Consider the following 26,901-nt stretch of genomic DNA (forward strand, 5'->3'; position numbering starts at 1 on the left):
GCTCCTGCCTACCTAGCAGTTTGAAAGCACGTCAAAGTGCAAGTAGATAAATAGGTACCGCTCTGGCAGGAAGGTAAACGGTGTTTCCGTGTGCTGCTCTGGTTCACCAGATGCGGCTTGGTCATGCTGGCCACATTCCTCAGAAGCTGTATGCCGGCTCCCTAGGTCAATAAAGCGAGATGAGCGCTGCAACCCCAGAGTCGGTCACGACTGGTCAGGGGTCCCTTTACCTTATATTTCATATATTTTGATGTTTTGAATGTATGCTGTAAGATAAAGTACTTTAAGAGTAGATAAGGACAGACGATTTTACTATTTTGTTGAGATACATCTGGCATGAAGCCAGTGACAGAGTTTTGGTTAACGAAAATTGTTCCTGGACCAGAAAAAACACATCACAATTCCCCCCCCCCCCACATTGTTGCAACAATAGGAAAGAAGCATGTTTCATCCTCTCCTGGGATGGACTGACTATTGTCAGGTTAAGTTTAGACAGCCAGGAGCAATTGCCCCCTGTAAAATGGGGGGGGGGACCCATTTGGGACGGCCCACTCTCAGGGATTAATGGAACCTGATGTTTCCTAAATGCTCTGGGGGAATTTCCAGTGGAGAAGGTTGGCAATCTGGTTGAAGCCTTTGTCTCGCTATGCAATTGTAAGATTAAGTGAGTGGTTGACACAATCTCTCCTGAATGCCCTCTATGGCGTTTTGGAGCTTGAGCAGCCGCTTAGTATTCTGAGTAGCTCTGGGTTATAAAACATGCCTGATGAAATGATGCATGATTTCCCGCTTGGACTACTGCAATGCACTCTACGTGGGGCTGCGTGTGAAGGTGACCCGGAAACTACAACTAATCGAGAAGGTGGCAGCTAGACTGGTGACTGGGAGTGGCCACCAGGACCACATAACACCTGTCGTGAGAGATCTGCATTGGCTCCCAGTACGTTTACGAGCACAATTCAAAGTGTTGGTGCTGACCTTTAAAGCCCTCAACGGTCTCGGCTCAGTATACCTGAAGGAGCATCTCCACCCCCATTGTTCAGCCCAGACACTGAGGTCCAGCTGCGAGGGACTTCTGGCGGTTCCCTTACTGTGAGAATAGAAGCTACAGGGAACCAGGCAGAGGGCCTTCTCAGTAGTGGCACCCACCCTGTGGAACGCCCTCCCACCAGATGTCAAAGAGAAAAATAACTACCAAACGTTTAGAAGACATCTGAAGGCAGCCCTGTTTAGGGAAGTTTTTAATGTTTGATGTACAGTGGTACCTCAGGTTACATACACTTCAGGTTACAGACTCCACTAACCCAGAAATATTACCTCAGGTTAAGAACTTTGCTTCAGGATGAGAACAGAAATTATGCAGCGGCGGCACGGCAGCAGCAGGAGGCCCCATTAGCTAAAGTGGTGCATCAGGTTAAGAACAGTTTCAGGTTAAGAACGGACCTCCAGAACGAATTAAGTACTTAACCCGAGGTACCACTGTATTTATAGTGTTTTTAATATTCTATTGAGAGCCTCCCTGAGTGGCTGAGGAAACCCAGCCAGATGGGCGGGGTATAATTTTTTATATATTATGATTATGATTATTAGTATTATTACTACTTATATTACTACATCTAAGTGGTGTGTGTCTCCCTCAGAAGCAGAGGTGTACCTAGGGGCTGACCAGGTTGGCCCCCATCAAGGGTACAGGACCAGGGAAGCCCAAAAATTGCATCTCTGCACTCTGCCTGTGTGGTGTAGTGGCTAAGAGCGGTAGTCTCATAATCTGAGGAACCAGGTTCACATCTCCGCTCCTCCACATGCAGCTGCTGGGTGACCTTGGGCCAGTCACACTCCTTTGAAGTATCTCAGCCCCACTCACATCACAGAGTGTTTGTTGTGGGGGAGGAAGGGAAAGGAGAATGTTAGCTGCTTTGAGACTCCTTCGGGTAGTGATAAAGCGGGGTATCGAATCCAAACTCTTCTTCTTCTTCTTCTTCTTCTTCTTCTTCTTCTTCTTCTTCTTCTTCTTCTTCTTCTTCTTCTTCTTCTTCTTCTTCTGTCTCAGAGTGGCTAGGAGCCTGTTGGCCCATCTGCGCATTCCCTAGGCTGCTCCTCCACTGTTTGGGTGGCCGGGCGAGGTGCGCAGGCTCCTCCTCTGGGCATCTCAGCAAAGGAGTCTGGTTCCTGGCATGGGCCATTGCAACAGCCCTGTGGGGACCCTACCCAGTCAGTCAGCGGTACTATTAGAAGTGTGAGTGGAGCATTCAGTGGGGCTTGCAGGGAAGAAAGACGGAGAGTGTAGGTGAGAGTTGCAGGAGGAGGGAAAAGGAAGAGAGGGAGGAGGCAGAAGGGAAAGCAGTGTGCAGAGGGAGGGAGGAAAGTAGGGCGGCAGGCAGGCGGATGGACCAATAGAGGAGGAGAAGGAGGAGATTGGGAGGTGGAGCAGAGCAGACCTGACCCCAATGACTGCTGAGGAAGACACTGGTGGAGAGTGGAAGAAGAAGAAGAGGAGGAGGAGGAGGAGGAGGAGGAGGAGGAGGAGGAGGAGTTTGGATTTAATATCCCGCTTTATCAGTCTCAAAGCGGCTAACAATCTCCTTTCCCTTCCTCCCCCACAACAAACACTCTGTGAAGTGAGTGGGGCTGAGAGACTTCACAGAAGTGTGACTAACCCAAGGTCACCCAGCAGCTGCATGTGGAGGAGTGGGGAAGCAAACCCGGTTCACCAGATTACGAGTCTACCACTCTTAACCACTACACCACATTGGCTCACAGGCAACCAAAAGCAAACTTTTTGCACTTCTGGTCCATGGTCTTTCTTGGTTTCAGAGGTGCCGATACATCTCCTTGCCAAGAGTCCAAGGGATGTGGGTGGGTGCCAATACAGCTCCTTGCATGGGTGCATGGCAGCCTAAGTACACCTTTGCTCAGAAAGCAGTTGAACACTGGCTAGAGCCCAGAATCGTGCCTGCCATGTGGCTATATGAGCTGCAAAAAAAGGGCTGATTTCGCAGCTTGCATGGCATCCTCTAGTAGCTGGCTGGCAGAAGAACATCACCTGGAGTCCATTATTCCATATTCTAGTGCTTTACCAGTTGCACTGGCTCCCAGTGGAGTATTGGGTCAGGTTTAAGGTGTTGGTTTTGACCTTTAAAGTCCTATGTGGCTTAGGGCCCTCATATTTACGGAACCTCCTCTCCTGGCGCCGCAGAGGACCTTAAGGTCCGTGAATAATCATAGTTTAGAGGTCCCAGGCCCTAAGGAAGTCAGATTATCCTCCACCAGGGCCAGGGCCTTCTCAGTGATGGCTCCGACCTGGTGGGATTCTCTGTCCCATGAGACCAGGGCCCTACAGAATTTAACCTCCTTCCAGGTGACAGGCCTGTAAGACAGAGCTATTCTGCCTGGCTTTCAATTTGAACTTAGCCTGATTTTTTATCCCCCTTCCTTCCCTCCCCCTCCCCTTTTTATGAAGATTACCCGCTCTGGGATCCCACAGCTAATTCTCCCCTGGTCTCCTCACTGGCTCAAATAGGACTAATTTAGCCAGCTAGCCCTGGTGATCATCTAATGTTTATTGGATGGATTTACCCCCTAAATTGATTTTTTGAATTCTGAATTTATTATTATTCATATTTTATGTTGTATTTTATGTTGTTTTTTGTTGCCTCAATTAAGTGTTTTAATTTTGTTGTTAGCCACCCTAAGCCCGGTTTTTCTGAACCGGGAAGGGCGGGGTATAAATAAATATTTATTATTTATTATTAGTAGTAGTAGCTATTGTGACCTTATCTCTGAACTGACTCTCTTCAGCTAGTTATGCATTATATGTGTGCGTATCTTCAGTAAAATGAAATCTCCTTTTATCTATGGATTGTTCCCCCCGGCCACCCTTGCAAATTGCAAAGCAAGTGTGCGGAGGGTGATTTCCATCAGGATTATAATTTGGGAGCTATGCTCCTAATGGAAATTGCCCCCTCCCCCACCGCGCCCAAGATTGCATTTTAAAGCCCATTGACAGGGTTGCAAGCGATGCAATTAACATAGCGTGTAAGTAAGGCTGAGAGATTGTGACTTGAATTTGAACCCATTTCTCCTTGTGTTTAGTCTGATACTCACAGGTGGACTACAATTCTCATCATCTCCATCCATTGGTCATGTTGGCTGGGGCAGATGGAAGTTGAAGTCCAACAATCATTGGGAGGCGACAGACCACCCCACCCACTCCTGCTCTAACCACTGAACCACACTGGCTCTCATCCTTATGCCAACGCTGCAAAGTAGATCAGTATTGTTGCAAGTGTGGGCCCAACACGGCCAGCCTCAGATGGTGCCCCCTTCACAGAAGTTGATGTCAACACTCTGGGGCCCCATGTAATTTAGTTTGCCAAAGCCCCATCTAGCAAGTTGGTGGTTGAGGTACAATTTGAACAGAGGAATTGCCAGATATTATTTTTAGCCAATGCGCTATGTCAATGGTTCCTAAGTATATAACTACTGTGGACTCCCTGTTTTATAAAAGCTAAACTATGGACCTGCTGCTTTTGATTTTTATTACTGTATATCTCTATGGTAGTTTTTGTTATGTACATGGTGCCATGGACCCCGCTGTGGTCTGAACCACTGAGCCTCTTGGGCTTGCTGATCGGAAGGTCGGTGATTCAAATCCCTGTGATGGGGTGAGAGCTCCCGTTGCTCTGTCCCAGCTCCTGCCAACCTAGCAGTTCAAAAGCACGCCAGTGCAAGTAGATAAGTAGGCACCCCTGCGGTGGGAAGGTAAACGGTGTTTCCATGTGCTCTGGTTTCCATCACGGTGTCCCATTGTGTCAGAAGCGGTTTAGTCATGCTGGCCACATGACCCAGAAAGCTGTATGTGGACAAACGCCGACTCCCTCGGCCTGAAAGCGAGATGAGTGACACAACCCCATAGTTGCCTTTGACTGGACTTAACTGTCCAGGGGACCTTTACCTTACCTTGGTGGGTTACTCTGCGAAGTACCAATTGGGAACCAATGCCCTGTAACATCCTTCCTGTGTGTTAAAGCACATTTTTCTTAATCTCTGTCTTCCTTTGCTGTCTAAGATGATGCAGCAATTCAGAGATTTTCATTGTCCTTGAATCCAGGCCAGATGAGATTTTGCTGAGTAAGAATTGCAGAAAGTTTTCAGATATAGGGAGAATCCATTTATCCCTTAAGTCTCTGCGCAAATCACATTCCAGGACACAGTGTTCTACATTTTCAATGACAGAATACGAAGACCGACAATCTCTGTATCTGTGGTCTATTAATTTACTTAAATCTGAACGGTGACAGGCAAATAACTATTGACTGAAACCCCCCGGCTCCTATTAGATACTGAAACCGACCTCTTATTGCTTCCAGAATGAAGGAAACATTCAGTTGCTACCTGTAAGCTGTGTATTTGGGCTGTGCCATGGATCTTGGGTTGAGACGGGGGAGAATTTTGACTCGGTTCACATTTAAAGGTGTACCTACCCAATTCACACTTCCTGAAGCGACTGAAGAACTGATACACAGCCATCCTTTGAAATTTGCAAGGATCTGACTTTTGCATTGTAGTTCCCCAACTGAAACACATTTACAAAAATTGTTTCTTTTCTTTTCTTCTTGTTCATAAATAGTGGGCAAGGTACTCTATATCCCTGGTCTCTCAGGCACAAGAGGGCAAGAGGGCACATGGGGACTCATTGAAAGTGGGCCAATATATGAGGCACAGGATCCATGTGATAATATGAATCTCTAAATGCATAGGAGCAAGGTGATAACAATATTATGTTGGCAGATACTTTCCTCGATTTGCCTTGTACAAGCTTGCAAGTGTGCATAGTTTAATGAAAATTCATGCTTAATGGGAATATAAAAATTGTTTAAAATGTATTTATTAGGGATAATCTGCACAAATACGAATAAACCAATGGAAATAAGATGCAAACATTTGTTAAGGGAAAACAGCTTGCAAAAATGGATCCACTAGTCAAAATGGCATTGTGAAAAATGTGTTGGGAGAAATTTGCGCTAAAGAGCATAGCTGTTGTGGCTAGTAGCCATTGAGAGCATTATCCTCCCCCCTTGTCCCTTAATATTTTTTGAATGCCGTCTCTTTTTATTGTAGTTGATGGAAAAAAACAACAACAGCAACAACACACACACACCAAATGCAATTTTGCCATGGCATTCATTGGAGCCGTACTTCTTTGAAAAGACACATTTAATGGGTTCTCCAAACATGAGGACACCTGTCCACAAGTATTTAGACTTCCCTGTTGGTTTGCCCATCACATTTTTTAAAAAATGTACCACTTCTTTAGTTCTTGTTGTTGTTTAGTTGTTTAGTCGTGTCCGACTCTCTGTGACCCCATGGAACAGAGCACGCCAGGCACTCCTGTCTTCCACTGCCTCCCGCAGTGTGGTCAAACTCATGCTGGTAGCTTTGAGAACACTGTCCAACCATCTCGTCCTCTGCGGTCCCCTTCTCCTTGTGCCCTCCATCTTTCCCAACATCAGGGTCTTTTCCAGGGAGTCTTCTCTTCTCATGAGGTGGCCAAAGTATTGGAGCCTCAGCTTCAGGATCTGTCCTTCCAGTGAGCACTCAGGGCTGATTTCCTTCAGAATGGATAGGTTTGATCTTCTTGCAGTCCATGGGACTCTCAAGAGTCTCCTCCAGCACCATAATTCAAAAGCATCAATTCTTCGGCAATCAGCCTTCTTTATGGTCCAGCTCTCACTTCCATACATCACTACTGGGAAAACCATAGCTTTAACTATACAGACCTTTGTTGGCAAGGTGATGTCTCTGCTTTTTAAGAGGCTGTCTAGGTTTGTCATTGCTTTTCTCCCAAGAAGCAGGCATCTTTAAAGACTTCTTTAGTACATTTATATAAAAAAGAAAAGGTAAAGGACTCCTGGACAGTTAAGTCCAGTCAAAGGCACTATGGGATTGCGGTGCTCATCTCGCTTTCAGGCTGAGGGAGCTGGCGTTTGTCCACAGACAGCTTTCCGGGTCATGTGGCCATCATGACGAAACCACTTCTGGCACAACGGGACACCGTGACAGAAACCAGAGCGCGTGGAAGTTCCATTTACCTTCCCGCCACAGCGGTACCTATTTATCTACTTGCACTGGCATGCTTTTGAACTGCTAGGTTGGCAGGAGCTGGGACAGAGCTTTGGAAGCTCACTCAGCCACAGGATTCAAACTGCCGACCTTCTAATTGGCAAGCCCAAGAGGCTCAGTGGTTTAGACCACAGTGCCACCCGTGTCCCATAGTACTTTTATGCCCAAGATTTCTCACCACCACCAAGCAACTCAGTGCAGCAGACCAGGGAGATGGGTTGTCCAATCTGGGCACTGACCTGCCTCCGATCTGCTTAGCTAAAGCAAGGCAATTGCGCCACATGTTTCTTGTGAAAGCCATTGGCTAGAAGCATTAATGTTCGTACACAGTGCACTTCAGCACATGTACCAGTTGTAGCAAAAGAATAGCAGCGGCAATGAACCGTTAAGCTTCCAGCAATGGTGCTGTGCTACTTCTATAGCTGTGCAACTTCTGAAACTGTAACAGCTGACATTCACTTTACAAATGGTTCCTGCAAACCTGATGTTCTGACTGTGAGAGATACCGGTGTAGCCACAACAATAATTGCCCTAAAATCAGCAGCTGCACTGTGGCTGCAATCTGAAATATCATACGAAGTAAATCCCATTGAAATCAGAAAGGCCAGGGTGATTGTGAAGGTTAGATAGCAAGATAGCAAGAAGTCCAGAGACCAATAGCCCTCTAGCTATTCTGGCTTTTGGATAGCCCCCCCGCGAAGCCTCCGTAGAGCAGCGGGAGGAAGGCTCCCCGCTGCCCTGCGGAGGCTTTGTGTGGCTCTTGTGGGATGTGGGGGGCTCTGTCACTTCCCCCACCTCCCAGAAAAGCTCCCTTTAAAGAGTGTGCGGTTCTTGCGGGAGATGGGGGAAGGTACAGAGGGCAGCTTACCCGCACGCAGCCTCTTCCAGGCAAGGGGAGCCTTCATCCCATTGCCCAGGAGAGGCTTCAGCGGCTATCCCAGAAGCCAGAACAGCAAGAGGCTATCCCAGAAGCCAGATCCCTCTTGCTGTTCTGGCTTCTGGGATTCAGAATTTTTTTTCTTCTTGTTTCCACCCCCACCCCCACAAACTAGGTGCGTCTTATCGTCTGGTGCGTCCTATAGAGTGAAAAATACGGTAGGTTTTTTTTGCTCTAAAGCAGGGGTGGCCCTCCAGATATTGCTGCCCCACAATGCTCACCAGCTCCAGCAAGCATGGTCAATGGCTAGGGCTGATGGGAGTTGTAGTTCAACAACAACAACAAACCTATGGTTACGTAAAACATACTCGATAAACACATAAGACGTAACCGGCTGTACTTTTGAATAAACAAGGTATACTATTCATTGTATCAAATTGTAGATTTCAACGGAAGTTTCATAAAGTTCAACGAAAAAAGCAGAAGAACCAGTAGATCAGTTCCACCCGTCTGTTCATAGAGTCCAATAATCCACATGTAGGGTTGTTTACAGTTCCACAGAATCCTTTCACAGAGGCTTCATCAGTAGAATAGGCTCATATGTAATATTACAGGATAGTGTGGTTGCAGTAAGAAACGACTGTTACCAGTCTGTTCTACTGATGAAACCTAGGATGGCGAAACAAGGCTGTAACAACCTTTCATGTGGATTATTGGACTCTATGAACAGACAGGTGGAATAGACACTTATACATGTATGGACCTTATGCATGAACTGCCTAGAGAATGAACTGATCTACTGGGTCTTCTGCTTTTCCCGTTGAACTTTATGAAACTTCCGTTGAACTCTACAATTTGATACAATGAATAATATACCTTATTTATTCAAAAGTACAGCCGGTTATGTCTTGTGTGTTTATTGGGAGCTGTAGTTCTGCAACATCTGGAGTTCCAAAGGTGCTCCAGAGCACAGTGGAGAGCGATGACGACGCCAGCGCCATAAAACACAGCAGGAAAGCCGACATTGCTAGGCACTGCAAAGTATCACTGCCAAATCAGGCGTGTGCACCTTGTGGCGTACTGACAGGCCACCTGAGCCACCCAAAAAGGCAATGGCTCACAGTCATGGAATGAGGAAAAAGTGAATGTTTTACCCATCAGAAACAGTGAGAGGCGGATGTTTTTCAGGTGGGTGGGGGGTCAGGAACCAAGCAGAAGTGGTGGTGGGACAACAATGGGTGGTCAGAAGAAGAAGACTGGGAAGAAGAGGGGTCAGAAGCTGAAGGGGTTAGTGAGCTGGGAAAGTCGTGGAAGAGAGACGGCCAGAATCAGAGACAGAACAACAACAACAACTTATTTATACCCTGCCCATCTGGCTGGGTCCCCCCAACCACTCTGGGCGGCTTCCAACAAAACACTAAAATACAATAACCTAGTAAACATTAAAAGCTTCAGATGTCTGCCTTCAGATGTCTTCTAAAAGTTTGGTAGTTATTTTTCTCTTTGACATCTGGTGGGAGGGCGTTCCACAGGGCGGGGGCCACTACCGAGAAGGCTCTCTGCCTGGTTGAAGTTGAAGCTGGTGAGTGGGAGGAGGAAGGCCAAAAGCCAGAGATGTGTCAGGGTGGGTAAGAGTCACAGGGTGGTGAGAAGCTCCCCTCCGCCTTGTTTCTCAGAACCAGAAGAGGCATGAAAAGGGTGGAGAAGAGGTTGGCTGCACAGAGGCACAGTCTCTGACTGCTTGGGGAAAACCCTTTGCTCAGCGCTTGCCAGCAGAGTGGTGACGGTGGTTTTCCTTGCTGCATCACCTTTGCTGGGTTGCTGCGCTGTGGGAACCACCGCTTGAGGCTTTGTTTGGCTGCTGGCTGGACTTTCTGTGTTTGGCTCAGAGGGGCTCAGAAGTCGAACATACCTGTGCTCTGAAAATCCCTTATTTTGGCTGCTGATCCCTTATTTTCGAGGCTGCTGGTCCCTTATTTTCAAATCTGTAAGTTGTCAGCTATGCTACTGACTGTGAGGCATAGGTGACAAGTCTCTGGGGCTCTGGGTGCCTGAGCACCCACAAATTTCCCCATGAAGGGGCCGGATACCCACAGATTTTGGTGCCAGGGCCATGCACGCTGCATGGCACCCATGGCTCCGGGCATCCATGGTCATGGAGCCAGGTTGGCGCTCCTGCTGGGCGAGATGCCTGCCTGAAACAATGGAAAGGCACTGCTAGTCTGTGTAGACAATACTTGGCCAGATGGACCAATGGTCTGACTCTGTATAAGGCAGCTTCCTATGTTTCCACTTCTCCCAAAGTTTCCTGGGAACTGTAGTTTGTCCAGGGTGCTGGGAATGGTAGTTCAGGGAGTAAAGTACAATTTCCAGGATTCTTTTTTTGACTGGGGAAATTGTTTTAGATGTATGGTGTGTACAGAGCTTTGGTTCATCCCTGCTCTTTATATTGGGCTACCTTTGAAGGTGACCCGGAAACTGCAACTAATCCAGAATGCGGCAGCTAGACTGGTAACTGGGAGTGGCCACTGAGACCACATAACACTGGTCCTTAAAGACCTACATTGGCTCCCAGTACGTTTCCGAGCACAATTCAAAGTGTTGGTTAAAAAAAAGGTAAAGGACCCCTGACTGTTAAGTCCAGTTGCGAACGACTCTGGGGTAGTGGCGCTCATCTCGCTTTACTGGCTGAGGGAGCTGATGTTTGTTCACAGACAGTTTTTCCGGGTCATGTGTCCAGCATGACTAAGCTGCTTCTGGCAAAACCAGAGCAGCGCACAGAAGCGCCGTTTACCTTCCCGCCTGAGAGGTACCTATTTATCTACTTGCACTTTGATGTGCTTTCAAACTGCTAGGTTGGCAGGAGCAGGGACCAAACAATGGGAGCTCACCCCATCGCGGGGATTCAAACCGCTGAACTTCCAATTGGCAAGCCCAAGGCTCAGTGGTTTACACCACAGCGCCACCCCTAAATGGCCTCGGTCCAGTATACCTGAAGGGGCAGCTCCACCCCCATCGTTCAGCCCGAACTCCGAGGTCCAGCTCCGAGGGCCTTCTGGCAGTTCCCTCACTGTGAGAAGCGAAGTTACAGGGAACCAGGCAGAGGGCCTTCTCGGTGGTGGTGCCTGCCCTGTGGAACGCCCTCCCTTCAGATGTCTAGGAAATAAACAACTACCTGACTTCTGGAAGACATCTGAAAGCAGCCCTGTTTAGGGAAGTTTTAAATGTTTGATGTTTTATCGTGTTTTTATTATTCTGTTGGGAGCTGTCCTTCCCGCTATAAAGCGGTACCTATTTATCTACTTGCACTTAGAAGTGCTTTCGAACTGCTAGGTTCACAGTAAAAGCACAGTAAACGGTGTTTCTGTGTGCTGCACTGGTGCTGGCTCGCCAGAGCAGCTTTGTCACGCTGGCCACGTGACCCGGAAGTGTCTCCGGACAGCGCTGGCCCCCGGCCTCTTAAGTGAGATGGGCGCACAACCCTAGAGTTGGACACGACTGGCCCGTATGGGCAGGGGTATCTTTACCTTTACCTGGGAGCTGTCCAGAGTGGCTGGGGAAACCCAGCCAGATGGGTGGACTATAAATAATAAAATATTATTATTATTATTATTATTATTATTATTATTATTATTCCTCCCCTCTTTCCTCAATCTTTCTCTTTGACTTATTTTCTTGCAGCTGTTACTTTTCCTTCCTGCCTCAGCAGACGAGTCAGAAGGTGCAGTTTGCAGACACAGTCTTACGGAATGATCATGTTGCAGCAACAAACAACAGCAACAACCCTGAAAATAAGGTCATGACTGGAGTCCCTGTCACTCTCTTAGGTACCATTGTACTCCTGCCTGTATTTCATTCAGCACACTGGACAAAATATTGGACTGAGTCATACGTTCAATTAGAGTAAAAAAAAGTGTGGCTTTTTACTATATTTCCTTTCAAAACACTCTCAGCAAAGTTCAATCAACAAGTCTAGCTGTACCTTGGACAGAGCTGTTGTGTGTCCCCATGGGGAATAATTTTTCCCTGCTGATATTTTTGAGGTTATTTGCAATAACCTGAAGTCACAAGAGTGAAGCTCCACACACACCCCGTCCTGTTTGAATGGGAGTTAAAATAGTTCAGACCCAACCTAATCTAGCTAACCCAAGGAGCGGCCAAAAAACGAAAGGGAAAGTTTGACGGAGAGGGAAAACAGGAAGGAAAAAAAGTGGGTCTAAGTCCGCTGAATCAAACTTCTCTTCTTTCTCTAGCCCCACTGCTCTGGCCGCTACGGTTTCCAAACTTTTATTTATTATTTATTTATTCCATACAATTTATACCCTGCTTGATTGTAAAAAGAAAAGGGGGGGGGCTGGAGAAAGCAACAAAATTATCAATAAGAAAAATTAGCAACAACAATGTGAGGAATAAGTGGGATATAAATGTAATAAATAAATGCAACCATTGGCTTCTAATGAGATGTGCATTTTTACAAACCAGCCCTCCTTTTGAGATATATATATAGACACAAAGACTTTAGCAACTAATCCACACCTAATGACCCACCTAAGTGGTACTCAGGATATCACTCAAGAAATCACTCAAGGTATCTCTCAAGTAATTAAGGAACAAAAGAAGAAAAGGCACACTAGCCTGGGAACTTCCTCTCTGCCCAGAACATTGGAGGCTAGACACCACACCCCCTCTACAGTATTTATAGGAACTCAAACATTGAGATCCCGCTCTGTTCCAGTAACAAGAAGCCGAAAGCACCAGCCTGAAGATGACGAGTGAGACCTCGTCGAAACGTCGCCTAGACACCCCAACTTTTACACGGGAAGACACCCGAGGACACCAAAACCTGCATTCCTGTACCCGTGAAAATCTACGAAAGCAAATATATATATATATATCTATATTTGCTTTCGTATCTATATATATATATCGTTATATGATTAAACCCTGAATGCTCTGCCTGAAAAGTTCTTCAAATTGTTACTACCATTATTATCAATGAATGCAGTATTATGAGCTCATCAAATGGCAAATTTACCAAATTCATCTCCAGCTAAGTTCCACCCAGACTAAACCCCCTGAAATTTACTGATCTAAGCTTCTTGGGCCTATTCATTTCAGAGTGTATATAACCCATAACAATGTTCTTTGCTGAGAGAGGTGTGGGGGTTGGATTTATGGCACCAGGTGGCAAATCATAGAATTGTAGAGTTGGAAGGGACCCTGAAGATCATCTAGTCCAACCCCCTGCAATCCCATACAGGGATCGAACCTGCAACCTTGGCATTATCAGCACCATGCTCTAACCAACTGAGCTATCCTAACATTACTCTAAAAACAGATTAAAACTCGCGGCAACTTTCTTAACATCTGGACAGGCTTGTCTAAAGACTATATATATATCTATATTTTAGCAGGTGCTGAAAAGTGTACAGTGATATCAATAGGCAGGTAGTTCCAAAGATGCTGCGGCACGAAACGATCAAGTTATTACAAATTTGAAACAGGTGTTTCTGTGGTACTTGTAGCACTGCCAGTTCTGCCAATCAAAGCGGTTGAGTGAGTGTATATCTACTAAGGCAGTCTTCATTCATACCTCTGTCTATTGGCCTGGAATCTTTTGTTGAAGGTCTAGCTGAGAAACATTTTTAAATTAAAATAATACGACTGCATCCTAAGGACATGTAGCTGGGCTACAGACAGGAAGGGAAAGGGGTGGAGTATAAATTTTCAAGTACCACCCAACAATCACGATAGCTTAAGTGGCTATTATTTACAGAACACAGAGCTGTTAAGTGAGGGACACAACATGCCGCTCAGATACCTAGGAAAATATAGGGGTAATTGCTTCCCTTTTAAAGGAGAATGGGACAAAATGAGGATTTGCAGGATGTTCTGTCTTGAGTTGTTAATTCCACTGTGATATATTTCCACCTCTCCTCTCCCAAAGCACATCTTACAAAGCCAGCTTTGTTACTTTTCAGAAAAAGAAGACCAAAAACAGCAATCATCAAAAGTAGCTTCCAGAATAGATGGTAATTTCACATTGCACCTTTCGCCCTCCATTCAGCAGCTTTTTGAAGGAGAACAGTGGGGACATCAGCTCAAAATAGCCATCAAAAGGAGCAATTGGTACCCTGCATCTCTGTTTATTGTGGTTTTTTTGGAGAGGGAGAAAATCTGTCCTGTGTGACCCTCCCTTTGCACACTGTATCATTATTTTGCAAAATCTCATTCATCCCTGTTGCTTCCAAGGGCTGCCTTAAAAGTTAGAAAAGCTAAATAAAATGGTACTTAAGTTTTCAAAGGTGCTTGGTGGGGGTGGGGGAGAGAATGAAATATTTTATTAAATTTCGCTTAGGCTCAAGCTACACTTTCCATAGAATTGAATGGTCCTTTAATGTGTTGGAATGCTGCATGGAGAAAAAGGCTGACTAACTCTCTGCTTTCTCTGCTATAAATCACCCTCCCAAATATGCTCTATCTCACTGTCCCAAAATGACTGGTTAATCACGGAATCAGAGAGCTGGGAGGAACTTCAGAGGTCTTCTAGCCTAACCTTCAGGGTGTGGAGGAAATCTACATGGAATCATAAAAATACAGTGTTGGAAAGGGTACCAAAGAAACCATTAATGGCTAGGCAGTGTCTCATTATGGGGAATCATTGCTGCAGAATGGCTTGCTTTTGAATCAATCTGCAGTCAATCTACAAAACTGCATTTCAGAAGTGAATTTATTAACCATGGTCTCATTCCCTTCATTTTTAACTAGACCGTTATTTTGTATTTTATTAGTTTCTGTAAAGGCAGATGCTTCCAAGCCTACTCCATCACAACAAAGGGTAGCACAACTTTTGTCACGCTTTCAGTTTCTTTAGTTGCCTGGTTAGGAATTTGAGGGACCAAATGGATGGAACGGAACGTCAGTCCAATCGCCAAGAAAATCTCCACAAGAACCAGTACAAAATCTGCGGTAGAGCACACTAGCCAAACGTTCAAATGTGTCACCATCTGTTAACCCCCCCAAATCAGGGAATTTTTCTCACTTACCAGGGACCAGTTTCCTAACTAAAAATGAAAATGGACTGGTCATTTATTTGTCAGAGGGCAAATGGGCAAAGTTAGCAGAGGATCAAATACTTCCCCCCCTCACTGTATATGTAAATTCCCCCCCTCTCTCTGGGGTAGGGGTGGGCAACCTTCAGAGCTTACCTGTTGAGGGCTGCATGGTGCTGGTGTGCAGGGCAAGAGCTAATGATGGGCAGAAACAAGAGTGTCGTGGATGAACTAAAACAAAAAAAAATCCTTCCAGTAGCACCTTAAAGACCAACTAAGTTAGTTCTTGGTATGAGCTTTCGTGTGCATGCACACTTCTTCAGATACACTGAAACAGAAGTTACCAGACCCTTCTATATAGTGAGAATTCCTTTTTACTACAAAGGAATTTCAGAAATAGACTGGAAAGAGAAGCTGCTGAATTGCAAATTATCACCAAACTTAAAACCATGGAGAGACCTGGTCTGAACAAAGACATTGGATTCCTATCTCATTATGCATGACAAAGCCATTTTTCACCTTCGCACCCCTTGCTTTTTCCTGTAAGACCTATTGCAGTCGTTAAGAGTCGTCAACAGGCTCATCACAGCTATCTGCCAATCACCCATTCCCACCACCCTTCTGAGTAATACCCCTCCCCACCTTCTCACTATATAGAAGGGTCTGGTAACTTCTGTTTCAGTGTATCTGAAGAAGTGTACATGCACACGAAAGCTCATACCAAGAACTAACTTAGTTGGTCTTTAAGGTGCTACTGGAAGGAATTTTTTTTTGTTTTGACTATGGCAGACCAACACGGCTACCTATCTGTAAGTGGATGAACTAGTCTGTTATAATGGCCACTTGCTAATCCCTGATCTCTGTGACTATCTGAAATTAGAATTCAAAATCCTATGCAGAAATGAGCCTCACTGGGATTTCTGGGATTAATCTCAAAATAAAAATTCAATGCACTTTTTTTTTTTTTAAACTGCAGCAGACCCATGCATTTGCTGTCCTGGAAACCGAGGGAAAGTAATTCCTTTCTGACTTTCATGTGCTATACAGACACACTTGGTATAGAAGGCTACCCCAGTTTGTCCTCATGCAGCTGAGCAGTCTGTTCCCCAAGCCATGCAACCAGAAAAGAAGGTTTTGTTTAAATTATGTTTATGAAATAAATTACTCTTTGAAAGTACATAAGAAGATAAACACTTCTGAAAGCCAGGAAAAATAAGGAGGGAAGGAATTTGGGTGGAAGGGGGAAATGGGGCAACTTTGGGTAGTTCAGGGGCAACAACAAAAAAACGAAGCTTTTCTTCTTCTTTTGGCAAACCAAGGTTTCCTAATAAAATGCATTTTTAAATGTTATTTTCACAAATATATGCATTTTTGTGCACACAACCCCCAGTATACGCATTCTTGTATGCATTCCTTGGCTGGAGAACTGCATTGCAAAATTCGGAGAAGTGTGACTTCTGAAGAGTGGCTGCATTTCGATTTGTGTATTGTTTTCGAAAATGTGAATGATGTATGGTAGGTTTGTTGTTAAATGCCATCTGAATTGAATTCGCCCTCCATCCCTACCTGCCCTCTAGGGAATTATTGTGGGTCTGTTGATTTGCTGCTTCTTAGGACGTGTCTTCCTCTAGTTAGACTCACTTTTATACTTGTAAATAAAACTCACAGATTGCAGAGCTACCTTAAGTCCACCTTAGAAGAAACCCTGGGAAGTGCTACCTCTCTAGACTACATTGCTGGTCGGAGAAGTGGAGAAGAACACATTAACAATACAACAGAGTTTATATCTCATGTACATGGCTGGTTTTCCAAATAGCAAAAAATATTGCCAAGGCATTTAATAATCCACAAAGTGCTCCCCCCACTCTCTCTCCCATCTGAATCTGGGTTCTGTCACTATATCTGAAAACTTCTTTTTCTTTGTTCAAAACAGATGATCATCAACACCTCTCCTTCCTTCCCCAAATAAACATAGAACAGTATCAACAGAATGCAAAGCAACTCAGGGATTGAATGCAATTTTTTTTTTTGCAACATTCTAGGGAGCTATTAGGCATTGTAGCCCTTGACAGAATTATTTCTTTTAAAAGAATAACCTTTGGGTTCACCCCTTGGTATTTAAATGAATATCTAGGGTGTGAAACCCATGGAAACATATGAAAACAAGGAGAGAGAACATACATTTCGGAACAACGAAACAAACTTATTTTTAAAACAACAAAAAGAGAAGAGCAAATTTAATTTAGGGGGCTGATTGAGGAATTTGTCTTTTCCAGTAAGCTGACTCAAAGGGTTCAAAAAGAATATCAAATTAAAAATAGGCTTGTAGGTCTTGCCAATGTCATCAGTGGAGAGTCACCAGATCATTCATCCCTCCAGTTCAGCTACAGGTAATTCTTTTGTATGAAGGTCTTTTAAATTTATCAGTTTGGTCAATTAAGTTCTCCTTGCAGAAGCTGAACTCCTCACCCCCCTGTCTAATTTGGAGTAACAAAAACCAACCCAAATTTCAACACAATCAACAAAGAAAAGCTTCTTCCTTTTGGGTGATGGAAATAATGGAAAAAGTAATGAAGTAGAGAAGCAAGTTTGCCTTGGGAAGCAGTCACCCTGTTGCTCTAGCATGCCACACCATTAAAAGTTACAGAAATAGCCTTCTTTTTTGCTGCTACTCTCAGCTCAAGAAGATTTAAGCCCAAAGCAAGTTTGGAGGGAAATTCTGATCTTCACTGAGTTACAATAACTACAGTTGTTCAGGCAGGGGGGAAAGGTATCTCCCCCCACAAAAAAACACACCCCACCCCTGGATACATTGAGATGAAGGCAACTCAATAAATAACCCACAATCAAAACTCCAATACTTTTTCCATATTAGTTTTTCATCCCACTATAACACATGTTAAAATAGAAAAGTTTAATAAAGTTACCTGGCTGTTTTCTCACTTCCGTTTTCTAGGTTCTGCTCTGGAAGTCAGCTGCAATAGTTAAATGATGTGTGTGGTCTTTCTAAAGATCAGAAAAGATTTCCTGGTGATCACTCTTTTTGTAGCATCTTTTCCTGTCTCTCCTTTTTTTTAAACTAAAGGTACTCCTTGTTGCTAAGAGATGGGTTGCTAAGAGATTTTTGTGTATGAGGAGGTGGCAGGTCAGGGGCTTTGCAACCCCAAAGAGAATTTTGTAAATTAACCTCTCTAGCAGGATGTACTTAAGCCCCTGCCCCAAAATCCACTGGCGGTGGATTAAAAAAGGAATCCAACTGAAAAGAAATTAACCTGTTTGAATGCTCAGTGGCTTGACGAATGGGTGAGGGAGCTACAAGAGATAGTTTGGCGAAGAGCAACGATACGCTGTTAGTTAGGCAAAAACTTTGATGCTAGGCATCGCAATGTGAAGATGAAGGTGAAATGAGACTTAGGATTCACGTGGCAATTGCAAACTTGAATGTAGCAATCCTGGCCATCGCCCCCTGTCTAGTTATATAGCCTGGAAGATGTGCAATCATTACATGGGGCATTTCCTTGCCCTGTGAAGGGGAAATGGAATGGAGAGTAGCATCCCAACATGACAGTTTGGTACCTCAGGTTACAGATGCTTCAGGTTACAGACACTTCAGGTTACAGACTCTGCTAAGCCAGAAATAGTACCTCGGGTTAAGAACTTTGCTTCAGGATGAGAACAGAAATCACGTGGTGGCGGTGTGGTGGCAAGCGGGAGGCCCCATTAGCTAAAGTGGTAAGGTAAAGGTAAAGGTACCCCTGCCCGTACGGGCCAGTCTTGCCAGACTCTGGGGTTGTGCGCCCATCTCACTCAAGAGGCCGGGGGCCAGCGCTGTCCGGAGACACTTCCGGGTCACGTGGCCAGCGTGACAAAGTTGCATCTGGCGAGCCAGAGCCGCACACGGAAACGCCGTTTACCTTCCCGCTGGTAAGCGGTCCCTATTTATCTACTTGCACCCGGAGGTGCTTTCGAACTGCTAGGTTGGCAGACGCTGGGACCGAGCAGCGGGAGCGCACCCCGCCACAGGGTTTCGAACCGCCGACCTTTCGATCGGCAAGTCCTAGGCGCTGAGGCTTTAACCCACAGCGCCACCTGCGTCCCTTAGCTAAAGTGGTACCTTGGGTTAAGAACAGTTTCCGGTTAAGAACGGACCTCCAGTGTTCAACGAGCATTTGACAACAAACCACAGAGCAATGGAAGCTTAAAACTCTTTAAACTAGCTCATAATCTGTCCAGAAGAGCACTCCTATCTTTTGCATGTGTCAGGCAGACAAAACATAACTGCCAGCCCTAATGTGCATAATGCATAACTGGGGGAAACACACAAGGACATGAAGTAGGGCTGCTGTTTGTGTGGCCTGGGGAGGGGTCACAAGGGCCAGATGGAAAAGTACAAAGGGCCTGCACTAGATTCTCAATTGTTGTTGTTGTTTATACAGTAGTGGGACACGGGTGGTGCTGTGGTCTAAACCACTGAGCCTCTTGGGCTTGCTGATCGGAAGGTCGGCGGTTCGAATCCCCGTGGAGGGGCAAGCTCCCATTGCTCTGTCCCAGCTCCTGCCAACCTAACAGTTCGAAAGCACACCAGTGCAAGTAGATAAATAGGTACCGCTGTGGCGGGAAAATAAACGGCATTTCCGTGCACTCTGGTTTCCGTCATGGTGTCCCCTTGTGCCAGAAGTGGTTTAGTCCCTCTGGCCACATGACTCAGAAAGCTATCTGTGGACAAACACCAGCTCCCTAGGAATGAAAGTGAGATGAGCGCTGCAACCCCATAGTTGCCTTTGACCAGACATACCCGTCCAGGGGTCCTTTAAAGGGACCCCTGACCATTAGGTCCAGTCGTGACCGACTCTGGGGTTGCAGCGCTCATCTCGCTTTATTGGCTGAGGGAGCCGACGTACAGCTTCCGGGTCATGTGGCCAGCATAACTAAGCCGCTTCTGGCAAACCAGAGCAGTGCATGGAAACGCCATTTACCTTCCCACCTATTTATCTACTTGTACTTTGACATGCTTTCGAACTGCTAGGTTGGCAGGAGAGGGGTCCTTTACCTTTACCTTATACTGAGCACTGTGCATGCTCGGAATGCACACATCTGATGTGATCCAGGGCATGATCCTGCACTTTGGACTGACCCCAACGCAGGCCAATCTGGGATCGTCCTGACCTGCACCAAGGTCCTGAATAGATTTGGGGTCTGACCCTAATGCTAAATTAGGATTTAACTAAGCATGCAGTCAGGAGATGGGAGGAGGAAGAGGGAGATGCTGGGTTTCCTCTCCCCACCCATGGCTGCACTGCAGGGAACAGGATTGAATCTTGTGCTCACCAGCTGGTGAACGGAGAATTCAGTCCTGCCAAGTGCCGCTCTGCCAGGGAGTTCTCTGCTGGGAATGAGCTGGGGAAGCAGAACTTGCGGACGCTGCTTGTCTCTCCTTCTCCACCCCCTCCCTCCCTGACCACCCCACTTTTGTCTGCCCCGAATCACTCTGGTTGGGCATTCTATCTCAAACTGATTTGGCTGAAGCCCGCTTCAGCCCAAACTGGTTTGGGATTCAGGCTTCAGTTCATCTCCATGTACAGCCTACTATTATTTCACTGCTCTTGCGCAAATATTTGTAGAAAAACCCTTCACCGCTGCTGTACTGCAGCAATCATTCCCGGGATCCACACACAGCGGTAGCAGCCGAGACAAACTTTTCTAAAAATAGGCAGCACGGCAGCTGTAGAAAAATTGTTTGGTGGCCCAGGACAATTGTTGGTCTTGCATTCCCTTTGTAGAATTTCTTCATTTACAAACTCTTTTGCATTCAAACCACTATGCCACAACAAGAATGCGAATGCGTCTCGTAAGGTCAGCATCAAAGCGGTTAAATAATGCGAAACATTTTATTTCTTTATTTTCATAATGAAACTTGAGTCAGTGAAGACTTCTTTCATGCCAAAAGAATTCCTGGAACTTTGTATAATGAAATCGGAATAACTGGCACTGTTGTTTGTGACAATGATCTCTAGGTTGGACGCTAAACATTCTTCACCCTGTGTAGGCTTTTGAATGAATTAACAAAGTTCTTTTTTATGCCATTTAAAATGAGGTACGTCTTGTCAAAATTGACAATGGACCTTTGTGGAGGGAGGATGCAAAATGCTTTGTAGAGCAGCAAGCAGAGTATTTTCCTTTTCCATGACACCCCACAATTCTTTATAACTGCATCTAAAAAGAAACCTCTTTTTCTGCATGACTACTGTGGGGTGTCTTGGGTGTTAGGGAAGAGGTAGTACCTCTGGTGGGCGAGATGCCATACTCCTTTTGGGGGTAATTTATCCACCTTCCGTCCCCACCCTGCACTCAGCTCTCACCTGTGATTCCTAGAAGCTTTAAGCATGTGACATAGGCCACATCCTGGGAAATGGCTTTGGCTGGCTGGCTAAACCAGGTGAGAGTAGCCGGTGTATCTCAAAACCTTTCAGTTAGGGACTTCGCTTGCATGTGAAGGCAGGCTCTGGTGAATTGAGCAGGCAAGACCAATAGTGGAGCCAAAAGTCAAGAAGACGGTTTCTGCACATGCTGTAGAGGGAAGCGAGGGGCAGATGGGGCTCGCCAACGAAGGGAAACTCTTATCCTAAACCTCCACTGCCTTGTGGGTTATCTTTAGGAGAAGAAATCCTACACAGAGCATAGTCCCTAAGATGGTTGGATGGTACCTTCTATGCCTAATTCCAGCAACTGCTGTAGCTAAACTGCTGCCAAACATATTGCTCTGCTTTCCTTTGGACCATATCAGTGAGGCCGAGAGAGGGGTCTTGTCCTCTGGGCAGCCCAGGACCTCCAGACACACTGCCCAGGTTTGCATTCACTTCGGTGCTGCTAACAAGCAGAGCGGGCTGGGAACATGGCGTATTTTGCTTGTTTATCTACAAATATACAAATAAAGCATGGAATCTCCAGCCAGCGGGCCAGTCTTGGCCCATCGGGAGGTCCATGCCCACCTGCCCATCAGATGACATCACTGGGTGCCATCCATCAGTCAATGGTCAGGAGCGTGATATTCAACCCTGCTGGGTCCTGCTTTGCCAGTGTGTTTCCTGAGAGTGTTAATCTCATGTTGGCAGTTCCACTGCACTTAGAAGTTCAGATTGTGGTGACCTGGAAAAGGGCAATCTCTGTGACAGCCCCTACACTGTGACCTTCCCTTCCCACTTTCATTATGGAGTTTCCATTGCACGCTGAAGATCTGCCTCTTTACCCAGGCCTTTCTCCCCTGAGATAGATGCTTTCAAGACCCGCTCTATGCTCTTGAGTGTAATTGAGTTTCAAACTGATTTTTAATACCTTTAAGTTGTTGTCGCCCGCCTTGGGACCTCAGGGTAAATAGTGAGTAAGGAACTGAATCAATCACAACAGCAGCAACTTCAGTGGGATGAAATTGGCACCCATCAAAGTGGTCTGGGAAAGCTGGAGAGAGGATTAATTTGTTTGGCACCTCCACCAAGGTAAGCCATGCAAAAAGTCCAGTGGGTTGATTTGAGTTCTCAAGCATGCATTTGCAATCCTACTGCATGCCCTTCCCACACAGCTATAATTCTCACGCAACCATAACTAGGCTGAAGCCAAGGAGCTCACTCACTGTCACATTTTCATATTTTCTAGTTGGTGAAGCCAAGTGGAAGGGTTTGCGGCAGGAAAGCTGAAGGTGGAACTGATGGAGTGAGAGTTCAAAGGTAATGCAGCTGAGACATCTGGTTTGGAAGTCTGCAAAAGAACAGCTTAGGACAAGGATGTGCAGAAGGAAACAGCTGTGGTTTCCTAAAGCCGGGGACCAATCAGGAGAAATCTTGAACCAGGAATGCATCAGGGCATACCTGCCCTACAATGTCTCAGCTGAGATTTCTATTTGAGATGAGTACCCCTGCATCCCCTTTTTCAGAGCTACAGTTCCTAGATTTGATGGGAAAAGGAAAGGGCTATTAATCCTAGTCTAGAGATGGAAGGATCTGTCACTCTGGGCTCTTCCTTACTTTCCCACTCATAAATTCAGTTCTCCACATTTCCACATTAGTGATTCCCCCCCCCCCCACTTTTTAAAGAGCAATCATGAAAGTTCATCAACATTTTAGTGCGAATTCTCCTAAATTTCTCCTAATATTCTTTTGTGCATGATTTTGCCTAATGTACACATATTTGCAAAGCAATTTATCCTAACGAAATGCATTCTTGTATGTCATTTTCACTAAGATATGCTTTTCGATGCATGTTTTACTCTAGTAAATGCCTTTTTGCAAACATTGCTTGGCTGGAGAACTATATTGCAAAATTCAGAGGAGCAATTAATTTTAAAGAGGCAGCTGTGTTTCAGTTCACGTATTCTTTCAGTAAGTGTGATTTAGGTAAGTTCATCTTTCAATGCCAACTGAATCGAATTCCTCCCCCATCCCTATCCTAATCTGAAGAGCAGATACGCCCTGAGAATATATTTTGATTTATTGGTGGAAGTTTTATAACTGCAGTTCCTGCTCTTGGCTGAAGACCATGCCGAAAGGATGAGCTGTGAAACCAGCTGGTAACCTTTACCTTAAACCCAGTAGTTTCACTGTGTAAGGGATGGAATTAAAATTGGCATTATTGCTTTCTCTTAAAAAGAGAGAGAAAAAAGAAACATGTTGTTCAGTTCAAGAGGTGTTCTCCAATGCCTAATTCAAAGCATAATAGGACCCCATCAGTGCCAGGAAAAGCGAATTGGGTTAAATTGGCCTCTTTTATGGCTTTCTTCCCTGTATCACAGTTAAATGCTTCCTTTCAGCAGAGAAGTTAATATATCACATCATTATGACATATTGTATTATTATGTACTCCCTGCACCCTCTGATGGACACCCAAGCCAACCTCATACTGAGTTAACAAGTCTGTGCTTTCAGACCGCAGGATCAAATGCTCCATACAATTTTCCCCTGCACATAGAAAAGTAGGGTATCAGGAAGGCCCACCCAGACATGTGACATCCCCACACACTTGCAGATTGAATGTCAAATTAAATGTGAAAAAAGAAATATCTGCGGCTGGATCCATGATGGGCTCTTCTGACATCTTTCTTTTATAAGCTTAAAAGCCGCCATCTTTGCAAGCACTCGGATTTGGCTCAGTGCAGCAGCACAGGGGTAGGGTGGGGTGTTGTGGGGTGGGTGGAGGGTTTTTTTAACCCTCTTTTCTTTCATTTTCCTGATAGGCAGCAGGTACCTCCAGGTTGTCAGTATTTTGCAGGAGGGATTCAGACACATTCCGGGAAGTTTAGGTAAAGGTAAAGGGACCCCTGACTATCAGGTCCAGTCGTGACCAACTCTGGGGTTGCGGCGCTCATCTTGCTTTATTGGCCGAGGGAGCCGGTGTACAGCTTCCGGGTCATGTGGCCAGCATGACTAAGCTGCTTCTGGCGAACCAGAGCAGCACACCCCGTCACAGGGATTCGAACCACCAACCTTCTGATCAGCAAGCCCTAGGCTCTGTGGTTTAACGCACAACGCCACCCATGTCCAGGAAGTTTAGGTCTGGGCAATTAAAGTGGAAAAAGGCGCTCTAAGTTAAGCTGCTTTAAAATAAGAAACAGACTGCAGTTAGGAAAGTGACAACTGAATGCATTGAAATACGAGTGTGGGGTGAATGAAAGATCAACTGTATAAACACCCCAGAAGCAAATGCCCATTGTAATCTAACTTTTCTGCAAACAAATCAGAACAAACGTTGAATAAAAAACAGGGTATCACCTAACCTTCCTGCAAACCTTGGGTAAGCAAGTCAAGATGAATGCTCTATAAAAACTGGACGTAGTCTAGGCTGGTTTATAAATAGTAATAATAACAACAAGGGACGCGGGTGGCGCTGTGGTCTAAACCACTGGGCCTCTTGGGCTTGCTGATCAGAAGGTTGGCTGTTTGAATCCGCGCGACAGAGTGAGCTCCTGTTGCTCTGTCCCAGCTCCTGCCAACCTAGCAGTTCGAAAGCATGCCAGTGCAAGTAGATAAATAGGTACTGCTGTGGCGGGAAGGTAAACAGCGTTTCTGTGCACTCTGGTTTCTGTCACGGTGTTCTGTTGCGCCAGAAGTGGTTTAGTCATGCTGGCCACACGACATGGAAAACTGTCTGTGGACAAACAGTGGCTCCCTTGGCCTGAAACGAGATGAGCGCCGCACCCCATAGTCACCTTCGACGGGACTTAACCATCCAGGGGTCCTTTACCATTACCAATAATAGCAAACAAACTTCATGTTGAGTTCCCCCACCTTTCCCCCCCCCCCAGAAAAGAAGTACTGGGGTTAAGCAATAATAATCATTCCTAGTCATTACTGAGAGAGGTTACTCAGGGCTGTAGCTTTTGACAACAGCCACATATTATCTCTTTGAGTTGGTTCAGCCACAAAATATACTATTAATTCCTGTACACTTGAATATTTTGTGCACTGAAAAAAAAAATCTGCATTAGACTTGTTCCCTAATAAAAAGCCTAGAGCTAGATTGGATATATCTTGGGATTATTTATTAAAGAGGTCAAATATTTCTCAGGCAGAAGCAATTTTCTTCCTAGTATTGTGTGAACACCACTTGGAGAACAAGAAGGACCTCTTTGAGATCTCAGCCAAATGCAGTTAGATCTCATGCACTTGCAAAGACTCCACTTGTCCCAATCTGCCCCCTCTCCAATCAACAGTTGTAAGATTCAGACGTACTTCATGTGACTTTTATGGTACCAAAATTCAGGAGTTCACACTCCTGAATATTTGGGCCTTAAGTGATTTTGTGCTTCTTGTTGTAAAAAACACACAACAGAAAACAAAACAAAACCATCATTACCTCTCCTGTTCAATGTGTGTTTGAAGTTTCCACTGTTCAGCAATTGTTGTTTTCTCACTTTGCCCCCTTCTTGTTGCAAATTACTTTCAAACTTCGTTGGCACAAAGGAGGTCAAAATGACCCATGCCAAAACTTCATACTGAAGCACCAGGTGCATCTTATCCATTCTGTTCCTCTATTATATGCATGGTTTCTTCTTTTTAATCCAAATTCAAGCTCTGATTTACTTCTATGGCCAATAGGTTGACTCAAGATTGGATCTCCTCCCTCTGGACTAATTGTACGTAATTTCTCCTGAAATTAACTCATACCAGGATTATTATTGGGCACTCAGTGGGATGAAATGAATTATCTAGACCAGGGATGAGGAAACTTTGGCCCTCCAGGGGTAGATGGACTCCAGCTCCCATCAGTCTTAGCCAGCATAGCCAATGTCCCATTACCAACATTGGGAGAGCCAACAATATTAGCCACCCATGATCTAGATCACCAATGAACAGACTTGGAGGGTTCCATGGAGGTCAGCATCTGGTGGGACTGGTAGGGGAGAAAGCAGGGACCCCCAGGGTGCAATCATGTTGGTGGCCCTAGAAGTCCCATGATTCCAGAGGGTCCTCGTTGATGCTGTGGGGCATTCAGGAAGGTCTGCAGAAAGGTCACAAGCAGTGAAAATCACTTGACCAAATGCAGGTAAGAGATCATTTCTGCACCTACGATGTGGCAGTGATTATTGTAGATGCCCCCAATGGATCAACCTTAACTGATCACGTATACAATGAACTCTCAAAGAGGGATGTATGCCAGCCTTGTAATGGTCATCAGAATGGTAAAATCTGGATTCTGAAAGGATAGAACTGCAAGATTTGCCAGAGAGAGAGAGAGGGAGGGAGGGAGGGAGTTAAGTGGCAGCCTAGGAGATGAGGTTTTAGTGGTCAGCATAGATGAAAATGCACAAAGATGGATCCTTGATTTTACATCCCCGTCCATTTTCCATCTCAGACTCTCTGG

At 45.4% G+C, this 26,901-nt stretch overlaps 1 protein-coding gene across 1 annotated transcript in view; it reads right to left on the reverse strand.

Moving 5' to 3' along the window:
- CYP19A1 (cytochrome P450 family 19 subfamily A member 1) overlaps window positions 1-18,351 on the reverse strand; it is a 38,982-nt gene extending 20,631 nt beyond the window's left edge. The window contains exon 1 of the mRNA XM_083712746.1: window positions 17,979-18,351. The gene's annotated coding sequence lies outside the window, so the exon portion shown is untranslated. The remainder of the gene's footprint in view (window positions 1-17,978) is intronic.
- Window positions 18,352-26,901: the final 8,550 nt, after the last annotated feature.

The sequence above is a fragment of the Podarcis gaigeae genome (assembly GCF_964106915.1).
Source record: "Podarcis gaigeae genome assembly, chromosome: 14".
Lineage (NCBI taxonomy): Eukaryota > Metazoa > Chordata > Lepidosauria > Squamata > Lacertidae > Podarcis > Podarcis gaigeae.